This window comes from Tachypleus tridentatus, chromosome 4, assembly GCF_004210375.1.
Source record: "Tachypleus tridentatus isolate NWPU-2018 chromosome 4, ASM421037v1, whole genome shotgun sequence".
Classification (NCBI taxonomy): Eukaryota; Metazoa; Arthropoda; class Merostomata; order Xiphosura; family Limulidae; genus Tachypleus; species Tachypleus tridentatus.
The window spans coordinates 12673098-12688533 of NC_134828.1; the positions used below are offsets into that span (position 1 = coordinate 12673098).

The following is a 15436-nucleotide window of genomic DNA, read 5'->3' on the forward strand; positions in this document are numbered from 1 at the left end:
CACAACGTTTCTGTTATTGTGATTCATTAATTGTATTTAAAATACACAACGTTTCTGTTATTGTGATTCATTAATTGTATTTAAAATACACAACGTTTCTGTTATTGTGATTCATTAATTGTATTTAAAATACACAAAGTTTCTGTTATTGTGATTCATTGATTGTATTTAAAACACACAACGTTTCTGTTATTGTGATTCATTAATTGTATTTAAAATACACAACGTTTCTGTTATTGTCATTCATTAATTGTAGTTAAAACACACAACGTTTCTGTTATTGTGATTCATTAATTGTATTTAAAACACACAACGTTTCTGTTATTGTGATTCATTAATTGTATTTAAAACACACAACGTTTCTGTTATTGTCATTCATTAATTGTAGTTAAACACACAACGTTTCTGTTATTGTGATTCATTAATTGTATTTAAAACACACAACGGTTCTGTCAAATATGGGATCTTTACTCTCTTCAGTTACTGCTAGTCCTCTACAGCAAAAATACTTTTCAAATACACCAAGTTTCAGTCTCAAATAAAGTCCTTTTTTAATGTAACAATACAGACGTCATGGTTTGACTCCAGTCAAGTTAGTAGTATAGAACAATACTACCGTGACTCTATACACAGGACTAAACTTATGGATGTTAGAATGTAATTGTGTTAATGTTTATAAAAGATCTATAGTCTCTTATATCGCGTGAGAAACAACTGCCTTTTACCTCTTTCAGATTAACAGAAATAAACCGTATAAAAGTGATAAAATTATATAGTTTTTCTTGTCGTTGAAGTTGAAAGCACACAGTAAACAAAAAAGTACCGGAAGTTAGTCCTATTTTTGTATTCATAATCTCACTTGTTCCACTTATAATATAAAGAAACGGGGCCAAGTATTACACAGTTTGTTTATTGTTTAAGTTACCTATTTTTATATTACCCATTTCACTGAGTTTGCTCTTTTTATATAGATTACATCATTATATGATTGGTCTTTTTTATCTTAACTTGACTGTTTTCTTACGTATGGGTTGAATTATACCACACTGAAACAACAACAATTATTTTAAAAAAATAACTTAACACTTATGATAATTACCTACAAAATTGTGTTTAATTCTTTACAAATTGGTAACACTTGAATAATAGTTCAGTGTAATAACAACAGTTTTTAAGAGAAAAACAACTTCGTTAAAGATCGTAACTTCTGTATTTACTATACGAATTACAATTTGATTTTGTTGTTATTAAGCGCAAAGCTACACGACGGACTGCCAGTCATCTGCCCACCACGAGTATCTAAAGCAGGTTTGTTTTTTTTCGTGTAGTAAGTGTGTACATATCGCTGAGCCACTGAGATGAGGAGAGGATGGCTCCCACCTAGACGTGACGTCATATTACGCATGGATTAAATTGCTAGGTTTAAGACCTCAGGGTTCAGATATAATCATTCCTAACTTAACATTTCTGATCATGCGAGGACAGCCAGTCAGTAGCACGCGCCGTTCAAGGGGTTACACTTAACTGAATAGTTAGATTAATTGTCACGGTTATAACGTGACGAAGTAAACAATGATTACAGTTTTGTTCACGTTGTTTTTAATCAAACACGTGCAGGGGAAAAAAACTGATTTATGACAATGTAGCTTCACTCAATAAATTAATTTACTTAGATATTCATCAATTTAAAACTAACTTACCGAGCAGTAAGTCTGTGAGGTCATAACACCACAATAAGTGTTTTCATACCCGTAATGAAAAATTGTACTGGACTAAATAACTTCTTTACCTGACAATAAAGTATCAGTTTCACGCTGTAAAACCACAATACAGGCCACACGTTACTGCACTGTTACTTAGGCCTCATAAGAAGTTCCACAATCCCGAATTACATCTCAAATGACGTTTTTTGTTGTTCTAACAGTATCACAAATATTTCATATTACTACTGTCACAGTGCTGTATATTCACTTGATAATAATTTTTTTAGGGTAACATTCCAAACACAACAAAATCCAAATGTTTTTCCTGTAATAATGTTGTCGGGTAAAATGACTTAAACGCAACATAAATCACCTGCTGTTCTACACGTTCCGACTCTTCGTGTATACTGTAGTTTAAAACTTGAAATTACTGTGGTGAAAATGAAAGATCAAACCGCCTCATCTGAAGGTCTTAAAGGTCCTTATAATGTTATTTCTGTTTTTATAAAAGCGCATGAAAACACAGAAAGCTGAGTTAAAATGATCATTTCTTTACAGCAGTTCTAAGCAGAGACCCGATGACATTGTTATGTTGAAACAGACATGGTAAAGACGAACGTCTTGTTTGTAACCTAATTCTAATCAGTCAACAGTCGACCTGAAACTTTTACCCGATTTACCCTACGCTGATGGAGTAACAACACCTGGCTATGTTCACAGAGTTAGATACCGGTGTATAACTTTTCCTAATATTCCACCCACATCAGACAACGGTGTTTTGACACAGTAAAGTAAATCAGCATACATATTCATGAAAAACAGACCACTGTTCATATTTCATATTTGATTATTGCTTGTTAAGGTAATGAGCCGTTTCTGTTAAACTTTACGAAACTTGTTTGTTTGCCAACTTGATTTTCGCGCGAAGCTCCTCGAGAGCTTGCTGGTTTAGTCTTTCCTAACTTAGAAGTTAGACTATAGGGACGACAGCTAGTCAACGCCACCTGCCGTCTTCTACTGGGCTATCCTTTACCAACAACTAGTAGGACCAACTGTCACATTATAATGCCTCCACGGCTGAAAAGCCAGGTATTTTAAGTGATGAGATTCGATCCCATAATCTGCAGGTTACGAGTTGAACACCCTAGCCATCAGGCTGTGTAGAACACAAGTTATGAGAGTGAGAATCAGTATCATTCATTACTAGTTTATGACATAATTTGAAATTATTTCAGAATATGAACTTTTAATGGGTTTTTTCTCTTCATTATATGTATATATTCTCTCTTTTAACACATGTAGAATACAAAATTATTTAGGTTCTATTTCTGCTACAGTTTGCACTGTTCTAATCAAACAGTAATGCAATAGATAAATTTCTATTGAATAAAAATATTCAGTTGTAGATATGGGTACTCTTGTCTACAAGTCCCCTGATGGTACAGCTTTTACAACGCTAAAATCAGGGGTTAGATTCCCTTCGGTGGACTCAGCAGTTAGCCCGATATGGTTTTGCTATGAGAAAGCACACACACACACTTTCTACAAAACAAATCTATTCTGACGCGTCTTCGCTTTTCTAAAACTGATTTAGATTTAACTTATTTCCAGTCATTGTTTTTTGTTTTGTTTTCTCATAACGTAATGTCACAAAGTCTCGGTCAAAACACTATTTAGATCATTTATTAAAGTATTTAACTCTATGTGTTGCTGTTTCTTTCTCAGCTAACCCAAAGATCTCTGGTACTGAACGAAAGGCATCGTTGACAAACTATAGACAAAGATTTGTGAAAATATCTAAAGAAAGGTAAGAACAGTAAGGAACTAGTTAAACATAGATCACTTAAGGTTTAGTGGAAGAAATCAACTTTTAAAGCTAAACATCAAATTATTGTATATTATTTAAAGATTTAATCACTGTCCTTTGCATAACGAATATATGCTATACAATATATTAATTATAGAAATTAATTAGCAATACATGTTTTGCAGCACGAAATACAAAAACTGTGTTATGCAAGTTAAATACAGAAAACTATGATTAGTATGTTAAATGTATACTAAATCTAGGCTTAAAAACCAACTACCTGGAGTAACTGTCTCGTTCAGAATTTATAGAAACATTCTTATAAAAACATTATATATAATACAATCCTCTCACAATATAATTGTAAAACTATGCAAAGTAAATTATTGATTATGCTATAATATTTGCCTCATTCAAATAAAAGATAGTATGTGTCATAAATACTAACATTTGTAACAATATTATAACAGTTGTCTCGTTAAAGTAATCATTTTACTTATAACTTTATGAACATATAATTAGCTCTAGACTACAATGGCGATGATGTAATTAGATGTTAAGACAACCTACAATGACCTCATCATTTTGCTAAGGTATCCATTTATAGAACCACCATCCACCGTAACAGCACTAACCATAGTAACACAATTTGCCAAATAATACCATTTGCGTTCAAAGAAACAACACGTGCAATTCAAATATATAAATGAAAACTATGAACACAGGTTGAAACAAGTAAACTCTGCATGCAATAGTACGTAAATATAGCAGCATAATTACACCATCCGCCTTTCTAAAACACGTACCATACAGATTGTAAAACGTTTTAACCACAACACTATCTACCCACAGAAGCTACGTCAGCCTTTATAAAGCATATATGACACGTAAATGAAAACTATAAACGTATGCAAAATGAACTATTTTGTCAACAACTTGTTTATTGTTACATACAGTAAAAACCGTCATAAAGTCTGTAGACTCTAGGCATGGCCACAGTATCAATAGGCACGACACAAACATACACACTAAAAATCAACAATGACAAATCACGATTGTTACTCACTTTCATTTGTCTCTCTACCCAAAAGCAAGCCAAGAACCCCATAGCTAAGATACCAAACCAGAAAGTGACCAGATCCATCAAACTGTTCATCTTAATATATGACATAGTTTTGGGACAACAAAGAGCCTATTAATCCATCTAGGCTTTTCCACATTCTAAACTAAATTATATTCAAAACATTCACATACTATTAAGATTTGTTCTTAAACTCATTTAAATTTACTGCCTCTACAACACATGAAGGCAACTCATTCCAAAAGTCACACACCCTATTAGAAAAATAAAACTGTCTTATCTGAAGATGACTCATACTCTGTCATATTTTAAACCTGTGCCCCCTGGTTCTACTATTCTTACTGTCAAGAATGAAAAATATGATACATCAACACTATCAATTCCATTTACAATCTTAAACACATCAATCAGATTCTCTCTAATTCTTCTTTTTTCAAGACAAAACAATTTGAGAAAATTCAGCCTCTCCTCATATGGCAACCACTTCATCCCAGGCACAATTCTAGTAACCTTTCTCTGAACCATTTCTAACAATTCTATGTCTTTCCAAAGGTAAGAAGCCCAATATTCCAAATGTGGCCCAACCAGTGACCTGTATAATGAAATTATAACCTCTTTAGACTTGTTTTCAATATTTATGTAGATACAACCTAAAATCCTATTTGCCCTGCCACTAGCAACAACACATTGCTTGGATGGCCTTTGAAACTGATCAACTATTACATCAAGATTCCTTTCTTTCATGACACTGTTAGGGTTATTCCCATCCAAATTACACTTATAATTCAAATTATGATAATGCACAACCATTATTTTACATTTATTGTAATTAAAACCCATCTGCCATTTATTTTCCCAATTCAATAAATGACCTAAATCCTTTTGTAAATCAGCAGCATCCTCTTCACAGCCAGCAACACCCACAACCTTAATATAATCTGTAAATTTAATGAATTCATTCACTATTTCTTTCTCTATGCCACTGATATAAATAAAAAAGAACAAAGGTCCTAAGACTGAACCCTGAGGTACTCCACTTGTGACATTAATCCAGTTTGACTGAACTTCTATCCAGTCACTCTTCTATGTAATTTGCTAACTTATTCCCAACACCTATATAGATATTTTTGACAAACCTTTCATGTGCCACCTAGGCAATTCCTTTCTAAAATCAAAATGTACCAAATCTACACTCTTACCCTTAACTACATAAGCACTAATCTTTTCAAAGAAGGTCAAAAGATTTATGAGATGAAATTTTCTCTTAGTAAAACCATGTTGACTATCCATTAAAATTTTAAACTTTATTAAATTACTTTGCAAAGCATCTTTTAACACTTTCCAAAACTTTTCCCATAACTGATGTAAGACTGACAAAAATAGTAGTAAGTGGTTCACATATCCAACCTTTAACCTCCTACGAAACCCTTGGGAAAATATTTAAACTTCCCAATTTTTATTTAAACAACTCAAAATGTATGCAGTCATCTTGTTTGAACTCACATCTATGTATCAACTGTTCAAGAAGTGGAATACTGCTTAAGTCTTTGTTTATAAAAACCAAAGAAAAAGCCAAGTTTAATAGCCCCACATTCTCATAATGATTAGATACTAGCCTTCCTTTATTATCCCTCAAGGATCCTATTTCCATTCTAATATTTTGTTTACCCTTAATGTATTTAAAGATATTCTTACTCATGAATCCTTTTTGGTATCCCAATATTCTGTTTCACCAAGTTTCCTAATATTCTACAATCTTCTAGTCTCCTGTCATACAAGTCAATGTAAATATATTTAATTTATGATGCTTTACTTGTTTTGCTTGTAGATAGCTACCCGTTCTTTCCATAGAGAATAAGTTTACCTTGAATATATAAAAACTTTCCACATCTGATCACTGTCTCCAAATAACTCAGCTGCCCAATTCACAACAGATAATTCTTGTAGCATCTCTTCAAAATTCGCTTTTTTTTTGTAACTTACAACCAAAATATCATTATTTCTAATATCATTTCTATTTCTGAAATTAACAATAAATTTAACACAGCATTGTTTCTAGTTGGTTCCTTGACTAGTTGATGAAGAAAGTCACCATGAACAGTTTCCAAAAACCTTTCAACCTCATGGTTTGACTCTAGCATTTCCCAATCTGTATGTGTGAAATTAAAATCACCCATAATTATGACTTCATTAACAGATGAAATCATAATCTCATTGTAGTTTCTCATCAGTATTATTTGGTTGTGTGTGACAAATTCCCCTAAGAGTTTTTCCCTTTGTATCCTTTAAGAGAAACCTAGAAGGATTTAATTTACTTTTACTTGTTATAATCTCTAATATTTTCAAATTTAATGGAATGCATCTCACATTTTACGTACAAAGTCACTTCTACCCCTCTTTAATACTAGATCCCTACTGAATAGTATGTACCCCTGTATCACTTCTACCCCTCTTTAATAATACATCCCTATTTAATAGTATGTGCCCCTATATCACTTCTACCCCTCTTTAATACTATATCCCTATTGAATAGTATGTACCCCTATATCACTTCTACCCCTCTTTAATACTAGATCCCTACTGAATAGTATGTACCCCTGTATCACTTCTACCCCTCTTTAATACTACATCCCTACTGAATAGTATGTACCCCTGTATCACTTCTACCCCTCTTTAATACTACATCCCTATTGAATAGTATGTGCCCCTGTATCACTTCTACCCCTCTTTAATACTACATCCCTATTGAATAGTATGTACCCCTATATCACTTCTACCCCTCTTTAATACTATATCCCTATTGAATAGTATGTACCCCTGTATCACTTCTACCCTCTTTAATACTACATCCCTACTGAATAGTATGTGTGCCCGTATCACTTCTACCCTCTTTAATACTACATCCCTACTGAATAGTATGTGTGCCCTGTATCACTTCTGCCCTCTTTAATACTACATCCCTATTGAATAGTATGTGCCCCTGTATCACTTCTGCCCCTCTTTAATACTATATCCCTATTGAATAGTATGTACCCCTGTATCACTTCTACTTTCTTTAATACTACATCCCTACTGAATAGTGTGTACCCCGTGTATCACTTCTGCCCTCTTTATTACTACATCCCTATTGGATAGTATGTGTGCCCTGTATCACTTCTACCCTCTTTAATACTACATCCCTATTGAATAGTATGTGCCCTGTATCACTTCTGCCCTCTTTTAATACTATATCCCTATTGAATAGTATGTGCCCTGTATCACTTCTGCCCTCTTTAATACTACATCCCTACTGAATAGTGTGTGCCCCTGTGATCACTTCTGCCCTCTTTAATACTACATCCCTACTGGATAGTATGTGCCCCTGTATCACTTCTGCCCTCTTTAATACTACATCCCTATTGGATAGTATGCACCCGTATATCACTTCTGCCCTCTTTAATACTACATCCCTACTGAATAGTATGTGCCCCTGTATCACTTCTACCCCTCTTTAATACTACATCCCTATTGAATAGTATGTGCCCCTATATCACTTCTACCCCTCTTTAATACTACATCCCTATTGAATAGTATGTGCCTTTGTATCACTCCTACCCATCTTTTATACTACATCCCTATTGAATAGTATGTGCCCCTATATCACTTCTACCCCTCTTTAATACTACATCCCTACTGAAGAGTATGTACCCCTATATCACTTCTACCCCTCTTTAATAATACATCCCTATTGAATAGTATGTGCCCCTGTATCACTTCTACCCCTCTTTAATAATACATCCCTACTGAAGAGTATGTACCCCTATATCACTTCTACCCCTCTTTAATACTACATCCCTACTGAATAGTATGTACCCCTGTATCACTTCTACCCCTCTTTAATACTACATCCCTATTGAATAGTATGTACCTTTGTATCACTCCTACCCCTCTTTAATACTACATCCCAATTGAATAGTATGTACCTTTGTATCACTCCTACCCATCTTTTATACTACATCCCTATTGAATAGTATGTACCTTTGTATCACTCCTACCCATCTTTTATACTACATCCCTATTGAATAGTATGTGCCCCTATATCACTTCTACCCCTCTTTAATACTACATCCCTACTGAAGAGTATGTTCCCTATATCACTTCTACCCCTCTTTAATAATACATCCCTACTGAAGAGTATGTACCCCTGTATTAAAAAAAAAATCTGTCATCAAAATCATTTATGTTTAACCATAAAAGGGAGTGAAACGGGAATTCCAAGTCAATAATAAATGAATATTGCATGACTATAACACGTGAAATACTAAATGCTCTGTATACTACACAACCAATGTCTTTAGTGAGACAACCCTTACATAATGTAGGAAGTGAAGGATTAAAGAGAATCGACACACAATATTGGATGTTATTACACACATTCGTTGAACACATTAACTTTCAGTCAGGGAGATAAAACGTCACAAAACAAATAATAAAAACATTCTGTAAATGTAAAGCAATGTAGGAATGGTAGTGCGAACGCAAACATGAAGATGAGCATGATACATCTATAGATGAATCGTCCCTACATTACTTTAATATTAAAATTTGGTGTTACACTGTGAAATGCATACTTGACTTTGATATCACTGCAGTTGAAAGTTATATATTCCTGATTGTTGCTATGCAGTTTGTTTATCATAATATCATGGTTATGTCAGGGTAGGCATCAACGTAGTGTAATTAAGAGACTTGGACTTACGTACGAGGAAAACCAAGTTAAGTCAAAACATGTCTTGATTATTACAGATAATTACAGACTGGCTACGAAATCGGTCGAATTTGCCGATCTATTAAAGATTTTATACTGGTACCTTTTATAGCGTAACATTAAACTTTAACGTTGAAAACCACGTAGGGTTGATCTATTACGTATAGCTGCATTACCCCTATATTCCTATTTTTATTCTTTTTGGCAATACCATCTTTACATCATTTTACATTTACAAAATTATTTTTCTTGCTTGTAATTATACGGGTAGAAGAATATATTTAATCTATAAAGCCAAACTAGGGAAACGTATGTATAAAGTGAAATAGTAAGACTGTATGTTAAAATTATTGCAAGATATTTAATGATGTTATCCTCAAGAAAGATTCCTCCTTTTCAGGGGAGATACGTGTAAGAAAAAGTGTTGTGAAAATATAGTAAAATACGATTAATTAATCAACAGTCCTATGAACTGTGGCAACGTTTTCCTTATTAGCATAATCCCACTATAGTAACACAATCCTATGAAAAACTCATTTATTGCTTTTTACAAACTCTTCCCACAGAAACACTGTCCTCCTTTGTAAAACATACACAATTACATACACGAGCGAAAACATAAAGTTGATCAGATTAAATACGAGGTTTAATAGCTTGCTTATAAATCAAAACTGTTATCGTGATAAAACCTTTTCAGTATTGGAAATTGTAAACACAGTGCTATGCAAATCATATAAAATATTAATTTTAAATGTTTCATTGTTACTATAAAGTTGATCACCCTCTGGTGGTTCGCTTTTAAATTATATGCGTTCTGTTCATATCAACGCCCCTTCTGGTGACACTTTATGGACGTCTCTACCCTTCCCCTCCGTCTCTGGCAGCCAGTTAGTACCCGCGATCAGGGTTTCACTCTACTAGGTATCAATATATTACTACTAATATATCTAATCCTAATCCTGAGGGGCCGGAAAAACAACCTGGGATGCTCAGAAACTTTTGTTTCTCTTCAACCTGAATATATCTAATACAATGAAAAGATCTATTGGTATACTGCTGACGGATCGGCTGTGGCTCAGTAATTAGGGTGCTTTGCTTTGTAGTTTGAGAGTTTATGATTGGCGCTTCATAACCTCAAGAGAAAACGTATAGGTGTGCTATAGTATAAACGTCCAGACTAACTCTTCAGACAGACAAGTCTACCAGTTTAAAATTATGGAAACCTTTCTATAGGTAACCCTTGTGTACAGCTTAGCTTTGTTTTGTATTTCGCGCAAATCTACTCAAGGGCTATCTGCGCTAGCCGTCCCTAACTTAGGAGTGTAAGACTAGAAGGAAGGCAGCTAGTCATCACCACCCACCGCCAACTCTTGGGCTACTCTTTTACCAACGAATAGTGGGATTGACAGTTACATTATAACGTCCCCACGGCTGAAAGGGCGAGCACGTTTGGTGAAACGGGCATTCGAAATCGCGACCCTCAGATTACGAGTTTTTTTTGTTTTTTTTTCGTCGGTGTGTCAATCTGGAGGTTCCGGATTCGCCCGTAATAAGACGATGGCCACAATCCAAAGTTTTATTTCAGGTAGCCCCCCGCTAGTACAGCGGTATGTCTCCGGATTTACAACGCTAAAATCAGGGGTTCGATTCCCCTCGGTGGGCTGAGCAGATGGCCCGATGTGGATTTGCTATAAGAAAAACAAACAAAAACAAATATTTCAGGTAGGACTGACGTATTAACTATCATGATAAATCCCTCTGTTCGATAAAGAGTAGTTACACACAGGTAGAAAGTACTGCCGATTGGTTGTCCTCTCTCTACAGACATCAGTTTTCAAGTAGGGGTAGGTATGCCTGGACTTCAAAATGTCCCTGACCTTGACATTTACTTAAACTGCAACAGGTTTACAACTTCTGTGACAGTTGTTTTATCGAGAGTCAAAACCAGACAAGTTGACGATCTCCAACAGACAATGTAGAAACGTTTCTTCGTATCAGGGCGGCTGGAGGGCAAAAACAAACAGGAAATATCTACAACATTACCAGGCTGTTTAACCCTACTTTTATGGTTGGGGTGGAAGGTCAAAGTGCACATGCTACGACCTCTTAGTGATCGTCATTTAACATGATTTTGTGTTTTTTTACGTCGGAGTTATCAACAGTTTCTTGTAGCCAACATTGTTGACTTAATAGCACAGCGCTTGGGGTTAGAGTTGATTAATAATAAAAAAAACACTGTAGAAATGTATTTCAGAGGTCACATGGTTATGAAAATTTTACGAAGAGCAAACGTCTTTTATATGCTACAGATTGGGATCAGCTTCCACTATAACTTAACCTGTCTTAAATGTCTGAGTTATACTGATGTTAGCAATTCCCAGACAAACCTTGACCACGAATACGTTAGTAACACATCTGGTTATGATTATTATTATTGTTTGTCTTAGAGTTGGCCACATTTCATGTAGATGTACGTCAAAAATTCGAAACTGTAGTCAACGTTCCTTCTCTAATGGCCAGGTGGGTTAAGGTGTTCGACTCGTAATCTGAGGATCGCGAGTTCGGATCCCCGTCGTACCAAACATGCTCTCCCTTTCAGCCATGGGGGCGTTATAACGTTACGGTCAATCTCACTATTCGTTGGTAAAAGAGTAGCCCAAGAATTGGCGGTGGGTGGTGAGGACTAGCTGCCTTCCCTCTAGTCTTACACTGCTAAATTAGGGACGGCTAGTGCAGATAGCCCTCGTGTAGCTTTGCACGAAATTCAAAAAACAAACCTTCTCCAATACTGGTGTTCTTCCAAATACTGAACCCTGGCTAATCGTATCAAGTAATCCCTAATTTTTTTTATATATATATTTCATTTAAGGCTATTTTAGGTATATTCTATTATTAGTAAAAGTGATTCTCTTGATCTTACCTACAAATATTTTTGTCTCAATGCTTTGTGTCGTTTTATGAGAAAACGAAACAAGTGCATGCGTATTAGTGTGAAACAAAAACAAAAAAGTGTGCGGAAGTATACTTGTTCGGTAAACGTTATGAGGATCGGTTTGGGTTGTTTTGAATTTCGCGCAAAGCTACACGAGGGATATCTTCGCTAGCCGTCCTTAGTAGTAAAAGACTAGAAGGAAGGCAGCTAATCATCACCACCCACCGCCAACTCTTGGGCTACTCTTTTACCAACGAACAGTGAAACTGATCGTTACATTATGAAGCACCCACGGCTGATAGGGCGTGTTTGATGGGGCAGGGATTGTAATCCGCGACCTACATGTTGCGAGTCGAGCATAACCTACTCACTTGGCCATGCGGGGCCACGTCATGAGGAAGCGGAAGTACATTTGATTGGTAAAGTTATGAGGAAGTGGATGTATATTTGATTGGTAACGTTATAAGGAAATAGATGTATATTTGATTGGTAAAGTTGTGAGGAAATAGATGTATATTTGATTGGTAAAGGTATAATGAAATGGATGTATATTTGATTGGTGAAAAAGACTAAAAATTCCATTTAATGAAAGAACGTCGTGTGACAGATATTTTTGTATAAGAATAATCAGTTGACTTACCTTAACAAATGGCTACAAAAGTAACTGATGCGAAACCAGAAGCGAAATGAAAAAATACAACAATAAAATTGTATATAACGTATATGTACAACCTTAAACATTCTGCCTATATAGCTTGTACAGCTGAAATTACATTTTTCCCAACAACCCTGTAAAAAAAGTCTCCCGTAGGTAAGTTTTCGGAAAATCCGGGATTCGCCTACCCGCATGGAATAGAGTGTAAACAGCTCACTACGTCGCTTTGCACTAAGAAAAAAACAGCCTAACAATTTCTGTTCCCTTATCTCATATTTTATTTATTTATTCCAATTCACTTGATCTTCTGTCCAAGTTTATCCAAGAAATAAAACTGAAAAGTGTGACGTGGCGTTCACATAACGACATGTGCGTTGTATATATGCAAAAACGGCTCGTTTGGGTTGAGAAAATATTTTACGTAGAAGAGCGAACAACGTTTCGACCTTCTTCGGTCATCGTCAGGTTCACAAAGAAAGAAAGAGGTAACTGATCGGAAGCTGACCACATGTTTGGAAGGGGTTGTGTAACTGAGTGTCGGAATGTAGAGGGCGGTGTTAGATGTTTGAATATATAATTCTCAACCCAAACGAGCCGTTTTTGCATATATATTTCTCTACAAGTGGGTTTTCTCGACATCACTGACACGTGCGTTGGCTCTAAAAAAAGCACGTGGTTGAAATTGTTATTGTTTTAGATAGGACTGAAGACATGGAGAGTGGCTTAGTGTGAAATGCAGGCACGGCATGGCCAGATGGGTTAAGGCGTTCGACTCGTAATCTGAGGGTCGCGAGTTCGCATCCCCATCGCACTAAATATGCTCGCCCTTTCAGCCGTGAGGGCATTATAATGTGCGGTAAATCCCATTATTCGTTGGTAAAAGGATAACCTAAGAGTTGGCGGTGGGTGGTGAGGACTAACTGCCTTCCCTCTAGTCTTACACTGCTAAATTAGGGACGCTAGCGCAGATAGCCCTCGTGTGGCTTTGCGCGAAATTAAAAAAACAAACAATACTGTGATATGCAACCATCAAAATGAAAGACATAGTTCTTTTTTTTTTATACATATAGATTTCCCGTAGAGCCATGAAAGAAGAGATGGAAACAATTATGCACGTGAAGCAGACCTAATAAATGTATTTTTTTTAAAAGCCAAGCAATGCCTGTTTCGCAATACTTGTAGGACCTACCTAGCGTTAGACCTACTCAATTCTCACCTGTTCAGTGCCTACACAAAACCTGTTATTTCTACAAAATATCTATCATTCATCGATCTTCCAATACGTAATACCAATTCAACTTCAGAAGGACCGACAGGACAGCCAACATCAACTCGACGCTGCGCAGATGTCACTTCAGAGAAGATCAAAAACATATTCACACCACTTTCGAGTGGAACGTAAATAAATCTCTTCACCACTTTCCAGAACCAGAAGGATTACAGAAAAGGTGCATCATGTTTGAACTTATGAAACTTTTCTGTCAATTATAAACAGATACAAGAATGTTTATTTCTCGATCTTTACATATATATATTTTTGTCGGAAGGACATTCTCAGAGATTCCACTTGCTGAGTAAACCAGCATCAAATCTTTGCGCAAAATTTGTACATTAATTTCCGATTTCATTATCAAAATCGACAGAACTATTTTGAATCACTAAATCAGATAACTTCCAGGGAAAATACTGAAACAGAAGAAGTGGAGCTTACGTATTTGAGGCACCATTCTTTTTCGTGTAATTCTATTAAGAAGGATGATTCACTTGTGAACCATTATACAGATCTATCTAATGCAAAGGAACTTAAGTTTATGCCGCTGTTTTAATTACAATTTTTATTATGGGTGGACAATCTACTATTTCTGACGAGAACCAGTTATTCGTTACTCTAATTATGCTGCGTTATCAGAGGTTTTATTCAGCTCAGTGACTTTCGCTTTCGACTGGTAGTCGGATGGTTGCGAAGAGTAGCCCAAGAGCTGGCGGTGGGTAGTGATGACTAGCTGCCTTCTCTCTAGTCTTACACTGCTAAATTAGGTACGGCTAGCACAGACAGCCCTTGAGTAGCTTTGTGCGAAATTCAAAAACAAATAAACAAACGGATGGTTGCGAGTTGGAGGTTGGCTGGTATCTTGGTATTGTACTCTTGTAATGGAATAAACTCGCTGTACAGACACAGCAAAGATTTAACTAACCCTAATATCAGTTTTTTTTCTTTTGTTGTTTTGTTTTTAGCGCAGTGGTACACAATAGGTTTTTTGTTCTACATTCACCAGCGAAAGAGAACCACCCAGTGAAGCTAGAATTATATGGTTCGCATCTTGTAACAAATAAAAAATCTCTCTCCGTAACTTTAGAGCCATGGTTGCGTTATAAGAGAAGCAATCAACTACCATTATTCAGTTTGACAAGAGTATCTCGAGCGTTGGCGGTGTTGTAATTCAACACTTCAAAATCATTAACGTCTAGCGCACGTTACTCTCGTTGTTTTGCGAGAAGTTTTCATTCCAG

The 15436-nt window shown here is 35.7% G+C and overlaps 1 long non-coding RNA gene across 1 annotated transcript; it reads left to right on the forward strand.

The window, feature by feature from the left end:
• The first annotated feature begins 2544 nt into the window (after nt 1–2544).
• LOC143248233 (uncharacterized) lies at nt 2545–15103 on the forward strand. Its single transcript, XR_013026828.1, has 3 exons — nt 2545–2883; nt 3429–3510; nt 13996–15103. It is a non-coding gene; the product is annotated as an uncharacterized LOC143248233 (long non-coding RNA).
• The last annotated feature ends 333 nt before the right edge of the window (nt 15104–15436 follow it).